This window comes from Pezoporus wallicus, unplaced genomic scaffold, assembly GCF_028554395.1.
Source record: "Pezoporus wallicus isolate ANWC-B61680 ecotype Strahan unplaced genomic scaffold, APGP_CSIRO_Pwel_v1 contig_5418, whole genome shotgun sequence".
NCBI classification, from domain to species: domain Eukaryota; kingdom Metazoa; phylum Chordata; class Aves; order Psittaciformes; family Psittacidae; genus Pezoporus; species Pezoporus wallicus.
The window spans coordinates 3,340,705-3,362,497 of record NW_026640709.1 but is presented as its reverse complement, the minus strand read 5'-3'; the positions used below and the strand labels follow the sequence as shown (position 1 = coordinate 3,362,497).

Here is a 21,793-nt window from a genome sequence, read left to right as displayed (position 1 = left end):
ATGCCCAGAAGACCTATACACCTGGTACATATTAAGGATATTTACTGTCAATACTTAGTAGAATTCAGAAGCTGTTTGATAATGTGTAAAAATGTTGATACAGTCAGTGCAGTCACATCATTTTGATTTAAACAAACTAAAACAAAACAAATAAAAAACCAAACCAACCAACCATCCAAACAAAAAACCTTCCCAAACTGTCAGTATTACATACTCCATGCTGCTAGCATAACCTTCTTCTGAAATGCATATCCATTTCTATTGCACTTTCCAAAAGATCAAAATCAATAGACTCTATAGTTGATGTGTAGCCAAAGGTGGGAAAGGTAGACTTTACAGTTTGGAAGACCTCAGTCTGGTCATGCATGTCATGCCTGCATTTGTTGCCACTGGAAAACTTTTTTGTGAAGAACATTTACAGGACAAAAGATTCTTTGCTGCATATATGTTCACCATCACAGGATTAAGTGTTAATGGGGATTAATAAGATTTGATTTCCTGATCAGTTACTATGTATGGGAAGCGATTCTATTTATAATGTATGTCAAACCTTCATTTAAAAATTTGCATTTTTATCTTATGTGCATTTATGTACATTGCAATTAATAAGGAGTGTTTTTTTAAAAATGCACAGAATAATAGTAACTTTCAAATTTGCAGACCCTAAACATTTTCTGTGTTAGTTGCTATAGACTGTATTTGAAACTCCTTACTTGCTTTCTTTGTAAGGTTGTGCAGATCTCTTGGAAATAGTCCTGCCTGAATAATTTATAATTCAGCCTTCATCATCTTCATTTATTTTAGTTACTTTATTACTATCCCTAGAAATAGCTGTAGGTAACGTGGTATAGGTGAAGTTACAGGGAATGGCTCATGGTGACTAGTGCTTCTGATGGCTGAATCACTATGCATATTTATCTATTTATTTATTTTTACACAATGTAACAAAAATGAGCTTTCAAAAATATTGAGAGTTTGCTTACTATGCTGCATTTATACGTCTATGCTTATAATGGTTGTACTTCTAGAAGTTCTTAAAACTCTCTCCGATACTTTGATTTTTATACAGATGGAAGATTTGGTTGCTTTTTACATACATAATGAAATCGACTATGATAGGACATACAAAAAGAAGTTTCAGTAATATGTGTTAATATAATGTGTTTTACAAGAGAAGGAAAATTCAGCAACTACTGTAGGACTGATTTTCTACTCTTGTAGTTTTGAAGCAGCACTTTTAGGCAGCACTGAAAAGATAAACTTACGGGGCTGGCCAAAGTTTGTTTCATAGTAGTGAATATAATGGTGTTACTGGAGAAGGGTATAGAATGTGTGATTATATAATCTTTACCAGTGATGTGAACATTCTGCCATCATTACTTCAGTTTAATGTGTGAAATAGTAAGAGCTTAGTATATCAAACTTGTCTTGATGAAGAGCTGCTTTACTTTACTCACACAAATCAGCCTGAGTTTCAGAATTGTTTCAGTTAGGTATTTTGGCCCTATTCTCCTCTATGTGCAGCTCTTCTCTATGGTGTGCTCTTAGGATTGTTTACGAGCAGCACATAGCAGCTACTAAACCAGCTAGACAGAAACTAATGGTGAGGTCTAAAACAACTTGGTGTGGTGTTTGTTGTAAATATTGCTTGAACAGCCAGATTGTTCTTCCAGGATAAAATACAATCTAATCATTGAGTTGTTACAAAATTTGGAGTTTCCTCAAGGAGGTAAAAAGTAAATTATCACCTGCAAATATGGGTTTCCACCTAAGAAATTATATTGATACTGTTAAATATTTTCCTTTGTTAAGGAAGAGAATTTTATCAGAAGATGAAATAGTTTTCTTATTCTGGCTTTTAGTCAATTTTGCTTTGAAATGCCACAATTTGATGAGTCATGTGAATGCCCTAGGTAGGTAGACTAACTGAAGGTAAGTTACAGAAGCTGTCATTAATGACCTTTTAATGTTAACCAGAGGATAGTTCCCATTTCTTGTCATACAACTGCATAAGCAGTAAGCTGTAAAGTTGTATCCACTGGTGCCTTGTTGAGAAAACTTCTTTGAGAGAACCTGTTATTAGGAAGTATGGTCTTTATGATTAAAGTGAAATTCAGGAAGCTTGATGGTATGGAAGATTTTAGATTTATTTTGAGCATGTAATTTTCATTTCATGATCAAAGTTTGGTTTTGTTAGAAAGACTTACACATTTTTATTTGCCAGGGATCTTCCCAAGTCAGCCTCTTTTAAGGTTGACCTTAGGCTTAAATAACATCATTGTCTAAACAGAGGCCTGTATATAAAGCTAAACTTGCCAATTACAGTGGTAATATGACCTTTCCTATCCTTGCCAATATGAATAACATTTAAAATCATAAATCAGAACAGTCTAAAAGGGTTAAATATGTCCACTACAACATAAAAAAAAAAGGTTGGGGGGGGAGGGGTGCCAAAATCTTCAAGAAAAAAAAAAGGCCAAAAGATGATAGTGGTGATATTCTGTTATAGGTAATGTGTGACATCAATAGAATGTTTCTAGTATTGTTTAGAAAATTAAACACACAATTGCATAACTGCGTCATGCGTTCATGAAATCTAATTTTATCCTAATCCTTTTACTACTTTTATCTTTCACATCAGTCTTTATTTTCTTTGATTATCTAAAAAAACCAGACAGAGCAGTAATAATAGTAGCCAATAATAACATGGGAGCTGCTGGAAGATTATCCTGAACTTGGGCTACTTCCAGGCAACATCAGTTAACAGTATCCAACCTCTTTATTTTTGTGCATCCCTTGAATCTCCAGCACCTATTGCTTTAGGGAAACACCCTATCAACTAGCTGTGTAATTTAGCTATCTCAAAACACCAGATACTGACTTCAGTGTACTGTTTTCATATAATTTCTTGAACCAGACATTTTCACAGTAAACTGGAGACTGCAGTTTTTACAACAGAAGTTACTTAGCTATTCCTCTCAAGGGCAGCTGCAGAGGACAAAAGCAAAGACAAAGCTGTTATTTACTGAAAAGTAGGTATATTGTATAAACAAAAGTATATGATGTGAGCTTTTAGCAGTGCTGAGTTGGCCCCCATCAGATCATGTTGCTGCCCAGGTGCTTTTTTCTTTGGTAGTTGATGTGGCATCTCGAAGGTAACATATCCTTTTTCATTCAAGCAGAATGAAATGTAGTCAGGGTTCTTAGTACACAACCTTCATTTGGTTTCTTTAAATGGCTGTAGGTTCTGTACTTACTCATACTGATCAGGTGCAAGGTTACTGATTTGGTTGTAGGATAACTGTGCATTGATTGTATAAGCATTTTGGGGGGATACACAAGGTGAAGAGTTACAATGCAGAAATGCTGCCTTATACAATGTTGGGCAATGTGCTGATGTCCTAAAATAGAGGTATGAAGCAATGGCAACACCTGCTTCTTCCCAAGTATTTCTTCTCCTGTTACAATATTATATGTGTATAGCAATTGCTGGTTACTTTCTGTCTAGTACGTGCATGGTTTGCATGGCTCTTGTGTGCTTGGATCTCTGGCTGCAGGCCTTGGCTTCAGTTATTTTCAAATTAGTGTAATAGTAACCTCTAGAACTTGATGAAATGTTACAGCTATGTGTAAGGGTCAGTTCTTGGTAGGTACATGTGATGAAAGTGTACTGTTGGTAAACAGTACTTAGTTGGAAGGCAAATGTGCTAGATGTGAAAGCTTGCAAATTCAAAGAGGGGGAACTGACTTGGTTGAACAACCAAAAGTAATCAGAAATTTAGTTTATATGTTTATATAAATACTTGATTGTGAGAAAATGAAGCAACATTAATGAAGTAGAACCACCACTTCTTATGTTACACTGAGCAGTATTAATTTCAGTCCAATGATCTAATGATGGCTGGACTTGAGATAATTATCTCAAACCATCTCAAGTGAACCATGATTAAAACCTGGGATTTAGCCTAATCAGTACACTCTGAAGGACTCTATTGTGCTTACTTACATTAACACAACAGTTTGAAGAAGAACAGCTGCAAATGTTAATGCCTAGTACCTGTGATTGAACTATGATTGAGCACTAATATATAGACTGTCTTGGCAACCAACTTTTTTTTTTTAATATCTATCTATCTACCTATCTATCTACCTATCTATCTATCTATCTATCTATCTATCTATCTATCTATCTATGAATGATTTTCATTTAAAAATTGGCAATACTGTTGCATCCAGGCAAGGGCTAGGGTTTACAAGGTGCTGTACAAACACAAGAAAACAGTATGTTTTCTGATACAAAGTGCTTACGTTGATGGACAGGGTGCGGATGAGTACACAAGGAAAACAAGACTTCACTAAGTATGAAAAGTATTAAATCATAACACAATTTAAATGTTGCACTGCAAAATGAAGGTGTTAAATAAAATTTTAATAGTAATAAAAACCTAAACAAATAAAACCAGAAAAGAGGTAGTGGCTTATGGCTACCAAAATAAATAAATAAATTTGAATATTTTGTACATGGACATTTGTGATTAGTACCAGAAATTTGTCGGACATGGGAATTTGCTTACTTGAAGGGATTGCTGCTAAAGGAGGGATGAGTAGCAAGTTATTAAATATGACGATAAGGACAAGATGCAGTTATCCCACAGAGGTGGATTGATTTTTTTTTTTTTTTTGTTAATTTTTGTGACAAGAACAATAGCAATACTATAGCTGGTTTTCGGTTTTGTTTTTTTTTTTTAAAAAGGAAACAACCCCAAACACCCCCTCCCCCCCAAAAAAAAATAAAATTAGAAAAAACAGTAGTATTGGGTGGACTTGACTAGGGAGACAAAGAATCTTTATATTCATTCACTGTGACTATGCATTAGCAGTAAATATTTACAAAGAGAGATTAGAAAGATGGAAAGAGACAGAAGCTGAGACACCAGTTTAATACTCGTTTCTGCTTCAGCTCTACTTGAAGCTGTGAAAGCCAGAGTGAGAACAGCTGTCCTTCTGTCTCTTGTTCCTTGAGTTCATAAAAAATAATCAAGAAATTGTAAGAAATGGCAAGATTTTCATTCATTTTGACATGCATAACTTGCCAAAATTCAGGGTCTTAAAAGGCATTTGCTTGCTCTTGATGGAAAATTATGTGTAAGTAGGTGTTTTTTGTGGAAAAGAAAAACTTCAAAGTGGAATCTACATTAAAAAATGAGCAAGGCCCCATCTCCTTGATTACAGAAGGAATGTAGCAAATGGATAAAGATACTTTGCTGAGAACACTGACATTCTTCTGTCATTACTCCTCCAAGTTCATCTTCTTAGGTTATTTTTCAGACTTGTGAAGTCACTAAGACTTTCCAGTCATTCTGCTTGTTTGCTGTCTCTGCCTTATTTTTACCTCACAGCATACATCTGAAGTATCTTTGCTTATATTAGTCTTGCATTTGCTTTTGTTTCATGTGGAAATATTTATTTATGTATTAGCAGCGTAGAACTGGAAAGAACTTTTAGAGTCATTGAATCATTTTGGACTGATGTTCAATTGAAAACCTAATTTGGCTACTGCTTTTATCAAAGTAGCAACCCATTGATCTAGTAATCTTTCTTCAGTTTTTCATCTTAAATGTATTTATCTATTTCTAAGTTTATTTTTTTATGTGTACAGTGTCACCTGTCAATATAGCTACAAGAAAGAATTCTGTTCCCTCTCCAGTTTTGCCTTTTCTGAAATAAATAACCTGAGTTTGTTTAGCTTAATATGACTGGATTTTTGGTTTCCTCACAGTTTTGGTTTTTCTTGTTTATACTCCTGCTTGCTGAGTCTCCCTTACTCACAGGTGACAACCAGTTCTTGGACAGTGAATAATATTTTCCTTTTCCTTGGCCAGGACTTGCTCACCTTTCATAGCAAGGCCATACTGACATATTCTAAAGAATATAAATTCAACCTAGAGATCAACCTAAAAAGAGACAATATACCCTTTTTTAAATCCTTTTATGATAGCTGCAAAGTCTATGACTATGCTAGTAAATGGTATAGCTGCAGTCAATTCTCCAGCCTTGAGGCAAAGTGGAAGCATGCAGTTTTATGTGCATATAGCTCAACTGATTCCACAGGGTGACCTTATTTGTACTGCCTTTTGAGAACAGTCCCTAACTTCTTTGGTACCCCGAGTCATGCAGTCACTCTCTGTACTGTTTTAGAGAAAGTAGTGAAATGTCACATACCTAAGTAGTCAGTAGTATATATATATTGGTATGAGTTAGAGGAGTATCATACTGCTTTTGATTTTCTTATATGTATTATTTTTTTATGGTTACATTTCTCTTCAGTATCACGTTTTAGTTTTGAAGGAAGTAGAATTTTAGTTGAGAAAGACGGAATATCCTTTCTCCTTATAACATCATAGAGAAGAATCATAGAAGCATTTAGGTTGGAGAAGACCTTTAAGTCTGTGTCCTTAACTGCCACATCTACACCTCTTAAATACCTCCAGGGATGGCCACACAACCACTTCCCTGGGCATCCTGTTCCAATGCTTGACAACCCTTTCAGAGAAGAAATGTTTCCTAATATCCAATCTAAGCCTTCCCTAGTGGAACTTGAGGCTGTTTTCTCTTGTCTTATCACTTCTTGCTTAGGAGAAGAGACCAACAACCACTTTGCTACAACCTGTTGTAGACAGTAATAAAGTCTCCCCTGAGCTTCATTTTCTCCAGACTGAACAACTCCAGTCCTCTGAGCTGCTCTTTGTAAGGCTTGTTCTCCAGACCCTTCACCAGCTTCATTGCCATTCTTTGGACATGCTCCAGCACCTCAATGTTTCTCTTGTAGTGAGGAGCCCAGAACTGAACACGGTGAGCAACCTCACTAGTGCTGAGTACAGGGGCACAACCACTTCCTTAGTCCTGCTGCCCATGCTATTTCTGACACAAGCCAGGATGCTGTTGGCCTTTTTGGCCACCTGGGAGCATTGCCAGCTCATATTCAGCAGGCTGTCAACCAGCACCCCCAGGTTCTTTTCCACTGGGCAGCTTTCCAGCCATTCTGCCCCAAGCCTGTAGCGTTGCATGGGGTTGTTGTGGACCAAGTGCAGGACCTGACATTTAGCCTTGATCCTTGTAAAACTGGCTTTGGCCCATCAATCCAGCCTGTCCATATCCCGCTCTAGAACCTTCCTATCCTCCAGTAGATCAACACTCCCACCCAACATGGACTTGTCTGCAAATTTAGTAAGGGTTCACTCAATCCCGTTATCCAGATCATGGATAAGGATATCAGATAGGGCTGAGCCCTGGCAAACAGCACTAGTGATCAGCCACCAACTTGATTTAACTCCATTCATCACAGCTCTTTGGGCTAAGTCATCCAGCCAGTTTTTTACCCAGTTAAGTGTATACCAGTCCAGGCATGTACCAGTATACCCTCTGAGATTGAATTTGATGGCAGAAAGTCTTTAGTGCCAAGTCAGGAAGAAGAATTTAGGAATAGTGCTGTAGCTTATCTGTAGGCCAGAACTCTCCAAATCAGGCTTACAGTCTTAGCTGGATTTCTGCCACTGAGAGTGCTGTCCTGAGGTAGAGCAGGAAGGGCATTTCTGACCATTGAGTATTTATCCTGGAATCATAGAATAGTTAGGGTTGGAAGGGACTTTAAGACCATCTAGTTCCAACTCCCCTGCATCACACTACACCATGTCACTCAAGGCTCTGTCCAACCTGGCTTTGAATACTGCCAGAGATGGAGCATTCAGAACTTCCTTGGGCAACACATTCCAGTGCCTCACCACCCTCACAATAAAGAACTTCTTTATATCTAACCTAAACTTTCCCTGTTTCAGTTTTAACCCATTACCCCTTGTCCTATCACTACAGTCCATCATGAAGGGTTCCTCCCCAGCATCCTTATAGGTCCCCTTCAGATACTGGAAGGCTGCTATGAGGTCTCCACGCAGCCTTCTCTTCTCCAGGCTGAACAGCCCCAACTTTCTCAGCCTATCTTTGTATGGGAGGTCCCCCCCCCCGCCCCCCGGGACTTTTTCCAACAGTTCCATGTCCTTTTTATGTTGAGGACACCAGAACTGCACACAATACTCCAGGTGAGGTGTCACAAGAGCAGAGTAGAGGGGCAGGATCACCTCCTTCAACCTGCTGGTCACGCTCCTTTTGATGCAGCCCAGGGTACGGTTGGCTTTCTGGGCTGCGAGCACACACTGAAGCCGGCTCATGTTCATTTTCTCTTCGACCAACACCCCCAAGTCCTTCTCCTCCCTATCTGTAGCTGTGAACTAGAACTAGCAGAACTACAGCTAACTGCTATACTGTTTTTTCCATGATTGAGTGATAGCTTGCTTCTGCAATTATAAAATAGTTTATACTAAAGATTTCCCAGAAAACTTGACTGTGTCCTTACCACCGTGGCATTAGAGCTGAGAAATCCTCATTTCTTGGAGTATGTATTAATGTTATGAATGAATACATTTTATGAAAGTGTCTTGCCTGCCTACTGAGAAGTAATTTTTATAGCTGTAATTCTTTTGGGCATGGGATGCCATTCATATTACCAAATTCAACAGTACAAATGCAGTCCCTAAAAAGAAGGGGAAAGATTGATGTCAGAATTCCATTGTCTTTCTTTGGTTTTTGTTTTTTTTTTTTTTTATATTACAGTTAAACCATGCCCCTCAATTTACTTGGAACCATTGTTGACAATAAGTAATTATATTAATATGGTGAATCTTGCATTGCAAAAGAAACTTATCTTCAGATCTCAGGCAAAGATTACTAAATTAGAAAAGCTGTGGCTGGAATACTTGGTTAAAGCCTGTAAAAATCCCTCCCCTGAGCTTCCACTTAGAGGTAGAATTTAAGTGACCTAATAAAGCCTGAAAGTGGTGCAGTGTCATTTATTTGGCTGCCTGTGTGCTTCCAACAAATGTTTCAAAATGCTGTAATTTTTTTTTCCTGTGGGAGTCTTAGCTCCATGGTAACCATATCCAGTTTAACTCTTACGGAATCTTGTCACCGCAGAGAAACCCTCTTATCTAATGATTAAATCAACTCCAGTTTCCTTTCAACAGACTGCCTTTCCTTCCCACCTCTTTCCCTAAGCAAAGTTTTGTCAAGTATGAATGCAAATGTTACTCTATTTTATGATATTATCATGTCAGAATAATTCTTTCTGTTTTCTTCCTGAACAAGCAGAGAAAAAACAGTGAGGACAAAGGAATGCCAAGATAATGAGTCAGACTGTATTCTCACAATTTGCAGGACCAGTACCATTACCACATTTGGAGGTCAGGACATAGGAAACAAAGTATAATGAGTATGGAAATGTTCTTGCATGAAATAATGCTGAAGTAATTGTGACCTTTAGAAAAGAAACAGTGCTGTAACAGAGGTAATCGGTAAATTACATAGGAGTACCTTGAATCTGTTTCATAGTATTAGATAAATTTTGAAGGTGAAAGATGACAATTTCCATTCTAAAAATTGTATTGATTTAAATGTCTCATGTTCAGAAAGAATTAAACACTAGAGGATATGGGTTTTATATTAAGAAATGAACAAGGAGTTCTGCACCTTAGTACACGAGAAATAAGGTAACCTCTATACATTCGAAGATATAGGAGGAAGTTTCCAGAAAAATGTTTTTCAGGTTTGCATGGTAATTTGTGGAGTGTACAAGGAAAGAGAAGGTTGTTTGTGAATATTTTCTACGTCCCTCAGAACAACAGGGTTCACTATAAATCAGTGACATGTCAGTAGCTAGACCAGTAATCTGAATGCTGCTGATATGATTTGATCCAAAACCTAATGATACATATTTTTGTGAATTTCAGTTATTTTCAGTTAGCTGTCCGTGTATAACCAAGGAGAGAAAGTTCTGTGTGGTCTTGAAGTCTGATGCCTGGTGCATACTCAATATAGATGTAATTTTTTTTTCTATATACCTCTTCTCTCATAAGCAGATAGCATTTTGGCAATCTACAAAGGCATTAAATTCTAATTGGTCCTTCTGTCTACACTTCCAGGTTACAATCATTGTACTATTGCTTAGTCATTATAAGGCAGCCATACTGAAATACTAACGACTTGCCTTGAGACGTTCTCGTCTGTTGAAATGAACTTACGTGCCACTGCTTTGATATGAGTCACAGTGGATATATTTTTTTTACTCTTTTTTTAGTTGTTATTCAGAATTACTATTTTTTTTTTCTGCTTAGTTGAAGGCATAACTATGAAAAAATAGCACAGCTTGAAAATGATACGTTTTATTATAGCTGAAGTTGTTTTGTTACTTGCTTGTATCTTCAGAGACTTTAATGGTACTACTACATATATTACTCTGCATACAGCATTTTTAAAGAATGTCTCATTTCTGTGGACCTGAATGTTACTAAACCCAAAAATTATTTCTTTAAATTATTGGTTGTCTTTGTCCCATGTTGCATGCAAAATACTGTCAGAAATCATGGCTCCTCTTCTATCCGAAATTCTTAGCTAGGAAAACGTGGTGTATAATTTCTACAATGGTAACACCATTTTGTTAGTAAAGTCAAATCAATGCAGCTTGTCTTGTAGGACTTGAAATAAACTGATGAACAGAGTAGGAGTCAGAAATAACACATTTGAGGGAAGTTGTGGATACAGCCTTAGGACCATGTGTATATATTTTTCGCACTTAACATATGAATTAAATTTATTCTATATTCTCTGTGGCTACCACTGGCCAAAAGTGTGCAGATTAACTTCACAGAAGCAAGCTGTAGTTTATTTTTATTATTTTTGAAAATCTTGTAGGGTCTTGTGTTTCATTAACTAAATGAAAAAGTAATTTTATTAACTAAACCATGATTTTTTAACTAAATATGTAGTTTTATTAACTAAAATATTTTTGTCCTAAGTACTCGGAGTACGCTCTCTAAAACAGGGGGAAGCACAATTTTAAAGGCTGGTAATGTTTGGAAAGGATCTATGTTCAGGTGATGCAAGAGAGTCTTTTTGTTGTTTTTGCTATGCAGTTATGAATGCTAATTACTTGTTAAACAAACAAAAAAAAAAGACATTTTAATAGCTATAATCTCTCTATTTTTTAGTGTGCTAAATTGTTTTTTAAGCTATCCTTTCAGACCTTTTCAAAAACTTTTCTCTGGATTAAAATGTCAGTGTGACATGCAAAATCAAATTTCCCCTGCCTCTTTTAGGCACAATTACTGTTATTTCTACTGATGATATACAGTAGTTTGACTTTTTTTCATTTCCTTTCTTTTTTTGTGTGTGTAAAGTGTTGCTAATCAGAGTTCATTGGTTAAAAAATTAACATAATCAGAAATTTCTTCTTAGCCACTGTGATTAGTCTTTATTCAGTGTTTTACCTGAAAGTGATGAGTTCTTCATGTCTTAATGTGTGTGACAACACATTACTACTGTTCAGTGAGACAAATTGTCTTCTGTAAATATTTTCAGGCATACAGGGAGAAAATTGAGACCAGTGGGTTTATTGCCTCTTTTTTTTTTTCTTTTCTGAGTACTAACATATATACAAATATCATATATATGATATTTGTGTCTCAAAATTGGGTATCTGTTACTTTAGCATACTAGAATAAATAATAAATGAACATCTGATTTCTTGCAGTATTTTCTTAAGTGAACTGATGGTTTTATTTAAAATTATTAAAGCATCAAAGAAAAGGAGGAAAGAAAAGGAAAATATTAAGTCTTCGGAGTAATAATTTTTTAATTCCCTTTAAAAAAAACTCAAACATACCTTTAAGAGATTCTGCTTAAATAAGACAGCTTTGCTCAGTTTTTTTTCTTTCAGAATAACTGAAGCAATAAATAAATATCTAGCTACATATCTTTTTTTATAGAGATTAGTATTAGGTGATTTCTTCTTCTGTCTCAGATGACCCATAATCCGCAATAGATTTGCAAGTCCTATCACTTCCTGCCTCAACCCTAATTCACCAATTTATCTGTCTAATTCAGAACAGAAAATTCAATTCATTCACCTGTATGTATTTTGTCAGTTGCTTATTTCTTCTTTCGTTTTTGTTTTTCCATGTAATGATATCAAAGAGTTGTAGCCTTGAACCAACATTTGATTATAGTTGGTGTGCTAGAATCTCAGACCATGAAGGTGATCTTAATTCAGGTCACTAATCTCACATGTGTCTCATAAATAGTTCTTGTAACATTAATCAAACATGGCATGATAACATTTAACATAATTCAAATAATACAATATCTTGATTATGAAATTGTATTGAATATTATCTCTTTTGTGCTTTATTTAGTTTTAAAGACAAGGAGTCTGAGGTCTAGGAAATACATCACTTAGAAGATAGCAAGCTGAAAAGAGTAGAACATTAACATCCTTGACCATTTCAAATCTAGAAAAGAGTTTTATTAAGAAAACGTATTGAATAAAAATATAGTTAAGAAAAAAGCATTGAAATTAAAATATGAGATTAGCACTTAAATTGTGGAGAGACACAAAATTATGTACTTTCTGTTCAAAAAGCAGAAAAGTGCCAATCAGGTCACTGAATTTGTGCTTAGACAAATAAAAGTAGTGTGTATTGTCAAGTTTCCCTGCAAGGAAGAAGACACAGAAACAAAAGCTTGTAGGAACAAGGGAGGCAGGAGTCTCTTCAAATGCAAACCAGTTCTGGCCTCTTTTTGCCAAGTTTGTTGTTCATATTGAGAATAGCCAGTTCAGTTTTGAGATGCTGAGGTTGAGATGTTTAATCAAAACCGTGAGGAGAAGCACTTCATTTGGGAGGTGGGCTTTATTTTAAGTTCTCAGCATATGTTATCCAGTGCAGGGTGAAATGCATCTCGGGAGAAAGCATTTTATACTCTTTTTTAATGAAGAAAGATTAACAGGAAGGCAGCTGGAGTAATGAACGGCTGATTCATCTGAATGTGCTAAGATCTATGAAATGCACATTTTTCCCAGATGTGGGGTTTAGATGTGGCTTACGTGAACAAAGTAGCTGTGAATGTTTATCTTAATAATCATATAATGTTCACCAGAGATACATATAGAATACTTGAACTGTAGATTATACTCATGCTAATGGTGTAATTAGTCTCCCAGAAGCATGCTATGCTACTGCAAGTGTTTAAATAAAATGTATAGCAAGGTCTCCTCAGCAATTTCAGGCTTCACAAATCTAAATGCCGATTTTTTATTGTTGTCCTAAACTCTGTCCAGTTAATGTGATGCATTTAAAAATAAAACCCATTTTAGAAATGGGAGTTATTTATATAAATGACATAATCACCATGAAATTGTAGTGCTAGCTATAGACTCTATGGCCACAGTAGACCCTGTGTTACTTAATTTTGTCATCTTTTATCAATGATGAGAGTTGTTCCTTTAATTTAAAATTAGTTTTGTTTGGAGTTATTAATTCTGAAATTATTATATTTAGAAAATACAACTTTTCTAGTATGCTGTAGAATCATCAAAAAGTCTTCTTACACTTGATGTTAAACAAGTGACAAGCTACTCATGCAAAAAGAAATCTGATGTCCCAACTACTGTTACATGGAATTGGAAAGATCAGAAAGTCTCTGTAAGGAAGTTTTCTCAGGCTTGCGTTAGAAGATTAGTCTAGATCTTTCCAACATTCACAGCTGCATTTTTTTGTGCTGATTTTTACATGTTAATCCATGTCCAACCTTAATGGAACTTACAGAAGTATTTACATATTCTTAGTGTCTGGGTGGCTGTATAACCCTTTAAATTTTTCTGTGTATAAAGAATGCTTTATGTAATTCATTTAGTAAATTTGATTGCATTTTGACTCGCAGTTGGCTAAAAACCTTTAGCAGCAATTTTATGTTAACAATTTTATTTTCTGCAGTAAACTTTTATTTGTACTTTACTATGTAATTTGGAGCTTCATGTACAGAACTGCTGCTTTCTGTACTTTGTTCTGATTTTTCTTGGTGGCTTACAAAAGCTAGTGCTAATAAAATTAGTTTGATGTGAAAATAATGCAACAGTGTATTACCTAATGGGTATCCCAGCTATTCTTGCAGTATAACCAAAAATGCTTGAGGGTTTTGTGTTTATATGCTGTGTAGGATTTCTACTAAGGGTAAGGAAAAGACTCAATTTTGCACCGATAATCATCAAGCCTGTGATTGGTTTCAATGTAAGCTAGCAATACATGTCCTTCATCATATGATGAAGGTATATGAAGTCTGGTCATCATACACCATAGTCTTTAGTGATTGTATGCTATATGATGCAAAATTGTTATATACCATAGTGTTTCAGTGTCACAACTCAGCTATGGAGAAAACATTAAGAACTAGGAAGCTCTAATACAATAGTATCTTAAAAGTATTCCTTGTTTCTACAGATGGCTGCAAATAAAATCTGCTTTTTTAGAGAGCTGAATTTGTTAACAATTTCAAGATCGTTATTTCAATGCAGGCTATTTGTACATTTGTGTATAATCTTAAGTGTATTATAATGCTATGTATAACAGACTTCCCCAATTATTATTTATAATAAATTATAAATAAGCCTACTGATAAACAATACAAAGCACTGATATTATGTGTAAGCTCTACTCTTCACTGTTTTGTGTGATTTGGGCAAAAAAGTAAGTATATTTTAGTCTTTTCACTTAGCAAGGTATTGTGTATGTGTCGTGGTTTAAACCCAGTCAGGCAACTCGTTCACTCACTCCCAGTGAGTGATGCCGGGCTGACAACAATCGAGCCCCCCCCCCCCCCCCCGGGGCTCCCCCTTCCCCGCTCCTGGAGGAATGGGGAGGAGGATCGAAAGAGTGCAACTCCTACGGGTTGAGACAAGAACAGTCCAGCAGCCAATGTACAACACAAATCACCACCGCTACTACCAACTACAACAATGATAACAGAAAATAACAAGGGAAGAGGATACAATACCACTGGCCAAGAAACGAGTCCGCCCCAGAAGCCCGTGTCCTTCTGGGTAACTCCCAGTTACCCCCCCCCACCCCGGGCATGACTTGCTGTGGTATGGAATACCTCCCTGGCTAGCCCGGGTCAGGCGCCCCGTCTCTGCTTCCTCACAGCTTCCCCTCCTCCCTGGCAGAGCATGAGCCTCACAAAGTCCTTGGTCAGGGTAAACATCACTTAGCAACAACCGAAAACATCGGCTTCACCAACACTGTTCCCAGGCTGGAAGTCAAAACACAGCACTGCACCAGCTACCACAAAGGAAAAACATGACTGCTACTGCTGAACCCAGGACATTATCCACCCCTTATTCCATACCATTCACATCGTGCTCAGATCCCACATTTTCAATACACCATCGCTCTCCCCCATATATACATCCATATACATACAGAACAAGAGGAAAAGATCATTTTCTTAGTGCATGGACCAATCCCTATAATGCTGCCGAGTCCATTTGGTCCATGATGTTCAAAGTTCATTCTCTGTTGGGATGATGGCTGGAGGGAAGTCAGGGCCAGTCGCTGGTGACCTGGAGACATCTAGTTGATGGGCTATAAAAGTATTACACAGCAGGCACCAGCATACAATTGAGTTCACTGGCTGTTTTCCCCTAAAATCAAATCCCCTTGAGGTATACATCGGACTTCCCCATCTTCCCGCATTACCCACCAAGTATATCCAGGTCCCTGAGCAAAAGCAATCCCACGAGCGGGTTTGCCTTTACCTGAAGCAGGAATAACCCAGACTGTCTTCCCCAGCAAATTCTTCATATGCACCACGGGAACTTTGTCCCCCTCTACAATATGTAAGAGTTCTGACTGGGCTGGGCCAGCCCTGTTGGCAGATCCTCTGGTGTTGACCAACCAGGTGGCCTTTGGTAAGTGTGTATCCCAATGCTTGAAAGTTCCCCCACCCATTGCTCTCAGTGCAGTTTTTAACAGCCCATTGTACCGTTTGATTTTCCCAGAGGCTGGTGCATGGTAGGGGATGTGATATACCCACTCAATGCCATGCTCTTTGGCCCAAACGTCTATAAGGTTATTCCGGAAATGAGTCCCATTGTCTGACTCAGTTCTCTCTGGGGTGCCGTGTTGCCACAAAATCTGTTTCTCAAGGCCCAGGATAGTGTTCCAGGCAGTGGCATGGGGCAGAGCACATGTTTCCAGCCACCCGGTGGTTGCTTCCACCATGGTAAGCATATGGCGCTTGCCTTGGCGGGTTGGTGGCAGTGTGATATAGTCAATCTGCCAGGCTTCCCCATATTTATACTTCAACCATGTTCCTCCATACCAAAGAGGCTTTAACCGCTTGGCTTGTTTAATTGCAGCACGTTTCACACTCATGAATAACCTGGGCAATAGTGTCCATTGTTAAGTCCACCCCTCGATCACGGGCCCATCTATATGTTGCATCTCTGCTCTGATGTCTTGAAGTGTCATGGGCCCACCGGGCCAAAAATAATTCACCTTTATGTTGCCAATCTAAGTCCATCTGAGCCACTTCAATCTTAGCTGCTTTATCCACTTGTTGGTTGTTCCGGTGGTCCTCAGTGGCCCGACTCTTGGGTACATGGGCATCTACATGACGTACCTTCACCACCAGGTTCTGCACCCGGGCAGCAATATCTTTCCACAGTGCAGCAGCCCAGATGGGTTTACCTCTGCGTTGCCAGTTGCTCTCCTTCCATTGCTGCAACCACCCCCACAGGGCATTTGCCACCATCCATGAGTCAGTATAGAGATAAAGTACTGGCCACTTTTCTCATTCAGCAATGTCCAGGGCCAGCTGGATGGCTTTCACCTCGGCAAACTGACTCGATTCACCCTCCATCAGTTTCTGCAACTTGTCGTCTAGGACTCCATACAGCTGCCTTCCATCTCCGATGCTTTCCCACAATACGGCAAGAGACATCAGTAAACAAGGCATACTGCTTTTCACTTTCTGACAGTTTATTATATGGTGGGGCCTCTTCAGCACGCACCACCTCCTCCTTTTGTGACATTCCGAAATCTTTGCCCTCTGGCCAGTCCATGATGACTTCTAGAATGCCTGGACGACTGAGATTTCCTGTTCGAGTTCGTTGTGTAATTAGTGCAGCCCATTTACTCCATGTAGCATCAGTTGCATGATGTGTAGAGGAGACCCTGCCTTTGAACATCCAGCCCAGCACGGGCAACCGGGGTGCCAAGAGGAGCTGTGCTTCAGTGCCAGTCACTTCCGAAGCAGCTCGAACCCCTTCATAGGCTGCCAGTATCTCTTTCTCAGTTGGGGTATAGCTGGCCTCAGATCCTTTATATCCCCGACTCCAAAAGCCGAGGGGTCGACCTCGAGTCTCCCCTGGAGCTTTCTGCCAGAGGCTCCAGGTAGGACCGTTCTCCCCAGCTGCAGTGTACAGCACATTTTTTACATCTGGCCCGGTCCGGACTGGTCCAAGGGCTACTGCATGAACTATCTCGCGTTTAATTTGCTCAAAGGCTTGTTGCTGCTAAGGGCCCCATTGAAATTCATTCTTCCGGGTCACATGATAGAGAGGGCTTACAATCGAACTGTAATTTGGGATGTGCGTTCTCCAGAACCCCACAGCACCCAAGAAAGCTTGCGTTTCTTTCTTATTAGCTGGGGCAGACATTGCTGTTATCTTGTTGATCACATCTGTGGGGATCTGTCTACGTCCATCTTGCCATTTTATTCCCAAAAATTGAATCTCCTGTGCAGGTCCCTTGACCTTACTCCGTTTTATGGCAAAACCAGCTTTCAGCAGGATTTGGATTATTTTCCTCCCTTTCTGAAAGACTTCTTCCGCTGTATTGCCCCACACAATAATGTCATCAATGTATTGCAGGTGTTCTGGAGCTTGCCCCTGTTCCAGTGCAGTCTGGATCAGTCCATGGCAAATGGTAGGGCTGTGTTTCCACCCCTGGGGCAGTCGGTTCCAAGTGAACTGGACACCCCTCCAAGTAAAAGCAAACTGTGGCCTGCACTCTGCTGCCAAAGGAATGGAGAAAAATGCATTGGCAATATCAATCGTGGCATACCACTTGGCTGCCTTTGACTCTAGTTCATACTGAAGTTCTAGCATGTCCGGTACGGCAGCACTCAATGGTGGTGTGACTTCATTCAGGCCACGATAGTCTACTGTTAGTCTCCATTCTCCATTAGACTTTCACACTGGCCATATGGGGCTATTAAAGGGCGAGCGGGTCCTGCTGATCACCCCCTGACTCTCCAGTCTACGGATCAGCTGATGGATGGGAATCAGGGAGTCTCGGTTGGTGCGATATTGCCGCCGGTGCACTGTTGTGGTCGCAATTGGCACATGTTGTTCTTCAGCTTTCAGCAACCCCACAGCAGAGGGATCTTCTGAGAGACCAGGCAAGGTGGACAGCTGCTCAATTTCCTCAGTCTCCAAAGCAGCAATACCAAAAGCCCACCGGTACCCTTTTGGGTCTTTGAAGTACCCTCTCTTGAGGTAGTCTATGCCGAGGATGCATGGAGCCTCTGGACCAGTCACAATAGGGTGCTTTTGCCATTCCCTCCCAGTCAGGCTGATTTCAGCCTCCAGCACAGTCAACTCTTGGGATCCTCCTGTTACTCCAGAAATATAGATGGGTCCCACCCCTTGACAGCTTGATGGCATCAGGGTACACTGTGCACCGGTACCTACTAGAGCCTTATACTTCTGTGGGACTGATGTGCCAGGCCATCTGATCCACACAGTCCAGGAAATCCGATTGTCCCCTACCTCCACCTGGCTGGAGGCAGGCCCCCTCTAATGGTCGTCACAGCGTTGGACACTTAAGTCGTGGTAAAAGGGATTATTCTTCGTTATCACAGGAGCTGGAGTAAAATCAGCTCTTCCATTCCATCTGGGAAACTGCTCACCAGAGACTGAAGCCGTAGCTCTCATGGGATGATCAGTCTTGGCCCTTGCTCCCCTCTTCAGTTCACTCACCCGTTCCTCCAAAGCTGAAGTAGGTTTTCCATCCCACTTTGTCATGTCTTCTCCGTGATCCAGCAGGTAAAACCATAGGGTACCCCGTGGCGTATACCTCCTGTATCTCCTCTCTCGAACAATAGGACGCCTTTTGTTAATAGCTGAGACACGTGAGGAGCTGGATAAATCAGATAGATTGTCCCTCAATTGTTTGAGGTCCTGGGACAGTTTTTCCACAGCTGAGATGATGGAAGGGGTGAGATTGTCTTCGAACTCTCGGAGTTTATGAACCATTTCATCCACTGTTAGTGGTACTATGTCATTCCAGGTTACTGTTGCCAATGAATGGGCATATGATGACGGCGCATTCCATGTCAGCTTTTGCCACATGGGTCGTGTACATTCAACTTCATCTGGATCTATGGGTGTATCCCCGTTATTCGGCTTGATGTGATAGATCATCTCTACGATGGCTGATTCCCTCAGAGACTGGATGCCTTTGTCTAATGTAGTCCACTTGGCCGAACGACTCGTAACATCGTCCTTGTACGGAAACCTTTCTTTCACAGCTGCCAAGAGCCTCCTCCAAAGGCTGAGGGACTTTTTCTCTCTTGCAATTGCTTTGTCAATTCCCCCTTCTCTAGCAAGTGATCCCAGCTGCTTGGCTTCTGTACCTTCTAGTTCATGACCATCGGCCCCATTGTCCCAGCATCGGAGTAACCAGGTGATGATGTGCTCCCCTGGTTGATGGGTAAAATCTTTTCGCATATTCTGCAGCTTGGTTGAGGTCCGAGGTCGAGAAGTTACCTCTTCTTCTTCTTTGTCATGTGATGATGACTCCTGATCAGATTTTGGACCGGGTGGTGAATTCATTGGTTCTTCATCTCGCTTCACCCTTCTTGCCTCCTTTTTGCTTGTTCTCTTGCGTACAGGGCCAACCGATATTGGTGCGAATTGGTCCTCAGGTTTGGCTGCAGTAATTATCACTGTGGTTTGAGTAGCGACTGTACTTGTTGCTGGGGGTGGTGTAGCTACTGTGCTTGGAGCTGAGGTAACCGCGCTGTCTGTTGCAGTTGAAGTTTGAGCAGCTGCTGTACTTGCCACTGGGGTAGCTGTGCTGTTCACTGCAGCCAAAGTTTGAGTAGCGACTGTTGCTTTGCCTTCAGATCCGCTGACATTCTTTTCCTTTTGAAGGTGCTGGATAGTGTTGAACAAGGCCCTGTAAGCATAGGCCAAGCCCCAGCACACTGCCATGATTTGTCCAGAATGACCACACACCTCATTTAAGTGTTTTACTAATTCTTCTGGATTTTGCAGTTGTTCGGTAGTGAAATTCCAAAGTACTGGAGGGGCCCACTGACCTAGATACTTGCCCATACTATCCCACACACCCTGCCACTCATGGCTGTCCAGCCTCAGGGAAAATCTCTTGGTCCCCCTGCATCGTCGTTTGACCCCAGACAAGACCCAAACCTGACTCTGCTTAACTCTTGAAATCAGTCGTGGGCAAAACACACTCTGTATGCGTGCCAACATGGTGATCCCCGTCACGATCAGCAAACAAGTCTCAACAGCATTAAAAGGCCATTCAAAAACTTCAAAACTCTCAAATGTAAATGGTCGGGGGGGAGGACTGGGAGGGTAAAAGGATGAAGAGAATACGATACCACCGGCCAAGAAACGAGTCCGACCCAGAAGCCCATGTCCTTCTGGGTAACTCCCAGTTACCCCCCACCCAGGGCATGACATGCTGTGTTATGGAATACCTCCCTGGCTAGCCCGGGTCAGGCGCCCCATCTCTGCTTCCTCACAGCTTCCCCTCCTCCCTGGCAGAGCATGAGCCTCACAAAGTCCTTGGTCAGGGTAAACATCACTTAGCAACAACCGAAAACATCGGCTTCACCAACACTGTTCTCAGGCTGGAAGTCAAAACACAGCACTGCACCAGCTACCACAAAGGAAAAACATGACTGCTACTGCTGAACCCAGGACAGTATGATATTCTGTAATCTGAGAGAAGCATTTCATACTGTGTGGACCGTAAGACATTAGGAAGAGATAGTACTTACCTCTGAAATTAATGTGCAGAGTCTCACAGATATGCTAGAAGCTTTCTCTGGGAAATTTTCATCTATTGACAAAGGAAGTATGCTATGTGGTTTACTGCATAGGTGATACAACTGCTAATATTTTCTGGTGTACTGCTAAGACTGGAAATGAGATCTCAACTTTATCTCAATTATTTGTGCACTGGAAATGCATAGAATGAAAAAAATTGGTGGCACAAACCCTTGAAATTTAGTTGAACCCCTTCTTTGTCTTATACATGTAGTGAAAAAACTACTTAAGAATACTTCTGTTTAATGACATGCTTTGCTGCCTATCAGGTTCTGTTATCTACTTTTCTGCTTCTTATTTCTCATAAGTTGAGACGGAATTTCATCTTCAGATTTTTTTTTAGATGGAATAAATTGGAATCACAGAATGTTGAGGCAGGAGCTAATATCTTGGTAGAGAAGCAGGGTGGGAAGTGCTAGTGTGAGAAGTGACTTGATGAGGAAGGAGATAGTTACATAGCTTTTGAGATACAAAAACGAAGGCTGCTTCTCTCTTGTGAACAGATCATATTCACACATTTTTGCTTCCTGTTCAGAACTGGGGATATAAGAGGGATTGAAATAAAGATCCTGCTAAGCAGTAAGGGGCTGTATAATGAGGTGGAAGGAGGAACATTGACATGTTAAGTAAACTGACATTTTCTTCTTCTTGTCATGGAAGGGGTGGTAAAAGTCCCTGACCTTCTTTGTCACTGTTGACCATGAGAATACACAGGCTGTTTGTGTTTGGATGTATTTGTGTGACATGGAGGTCTTTGATTGGTGTCTGCCTCTT

The 21,793-nt window shown here is 39.9% G+C and overlaps 1 protein-coding gene across 7 annotated transcripts in view; it reads left to right on the top strand.

The window, feature by feature from the left end:
* RYR3 (ryanodine receptor 3) overlaps positions 1 to 21,793 on the top strand; it is a 225,034-nt gene that overhangs the window by 5,235 nt on the left and 198,006 nt on the right. The gene's annotated exons all lie outside the window — the stretch shown is intronic.